The sequence below is a fragment of the Rhipicephalus microplus genome, chromosome 1 (genome assembly GCF_043290135.1).
Source record: "Rhipicephalus microplus isolate Deutch F79 chromosome 1, USDA_Rmic, whole genome shotgun sequence".
Lineage (NCBI taxonomy): Eukaryota > Metazoa > Arthropoda > Arachnida > Ixodida > Ixodidae > Rhipicephalus > Rhipicephalus microplus.
Genome location: NC_134700.1, coordinates 146,440,279 through 146,441,639, shown reverse-complemented (window position 1 = coordinate 146,441,639; position 1,361 = coordinate 146,440,279). Strand labels below are relative to the sequence as shown.

The 1,361-nt window shown below is 48.1% G+C and overlaps 1 pseudogene; it reads left to right on the top strand.

Moving 5' to 3' along the window:
• The first annotated feature begins 206 nt into the window (after positions 1-206).
• Positions 207-1,099, top strand: LOC142765795 (uncharacterized; annotated as a pseudogene).
• The last annotated feature ends 262 nt before the right edge of the window (positions 1,100-1,361 follow it).

Genomic DNA, 1,361 nt, shown 5'->3' with positions numbered 1-1,361 from the left:
ACCTCTATAATTTCGTCCAGTATCTCAATAGTCAGCCCCGACCATTGGAATACCTTAAAGTGGGAGGAAGCGACTGGGGTCGCGACATTATAAATGAAGTTTTGGGACAATTCCAAGGTCCTAGACACGAGCCCGGCCGAGTTTTGGAAATACTGCACCCGGAACTTCCGCATTCAGTTGCATGTGACGACGCCCACGGAGGTCAGATGAGCGGTGGAGACGCTGACAAAGTATGCGCAAGAAAGCGTTCAAAGTGCCGAAAACGTGCAAAAGGAGCGTCGGAAGAATCCATCTACGACTGGCTACGCGAAAACCCCGTATCGCCGTTGAGCAACATTGTGCGCACTCCCAAGTGGCTGGCGGACCCGGTCTTTCGGTTTATTCACCTGGACGACAAGCGCCTTCAACGAGCCATCCAAGTGTTCAATGATGAGATGTGTTCGTACTCCACCCTCGACTTCATTGAAATGTACAAGAACACGCAGCCACTCTTTGACGCCGCACATAGCGACCTCGCTACCTTTTACATGGATGCGCCCGCGTCGTTTGATGCCATGATGGAACTTTTAAACTTTCAGTTTCACGGCATCCACGAGGCAGTGCGGCCTTTGTCAACAACTTGTATCCCGAAAAAATATTGCAAGGAAATTGTGTCCCCTCCGAGTGTAGGCAAAAACTTTTTTTTCGATCCTGTTCTTTCACTTTACATTACCGCTGTACCATTCCCATCTTTAACCGCTACACTAGCTTTCCACTACAGGACACCGTGGGTCGTCGCACCCTGGTATGGAACGAGCCAAACTGTGAGTCATCCGCTTTCGATACTGTCAAAAAAAGTTTTGGTGGTGACGTAGACTTGGTGGCTGTCAAGTACACTGCTGACCAGACCATCTCCAGGACACCCGTCATTGTGCTCTCAAACAACAAGGTGTTTCTAGATGACGACGCCTTCAACCACCACATGTGGCGCTACAAGTGGCGGGCGTGTTCTCCACTGAAGAAATACGACAAGAAAATTCACCCGATGGCCCTGGTGTTCCTTTTTGATACATTTGTCATGGAAGAAACATACGTCGGCACGCGTCAGCTTAATCAATGAACAGTTTTTGAACCTAACATCCCGAATACTTGGTCAATGCTTCACTTTTTCCGACTACATCGACAACGACAAGCGCGACAGCTGTCAGTCACAGTCAGTCAGTCAGTTCAGTCAGTCAGTTCAGTCAGTCAGTTCAGTCAGTTCAGTCAGTCAGTTCAGTCAGTTAAGTCAGTCAATTCAGTCTGTTCAGCCAATCTTGTTGCGCAGAACATCAAATAAATGTTTCATTTCCTCTTCAAACAGAAGACCATTTTTCGACAAC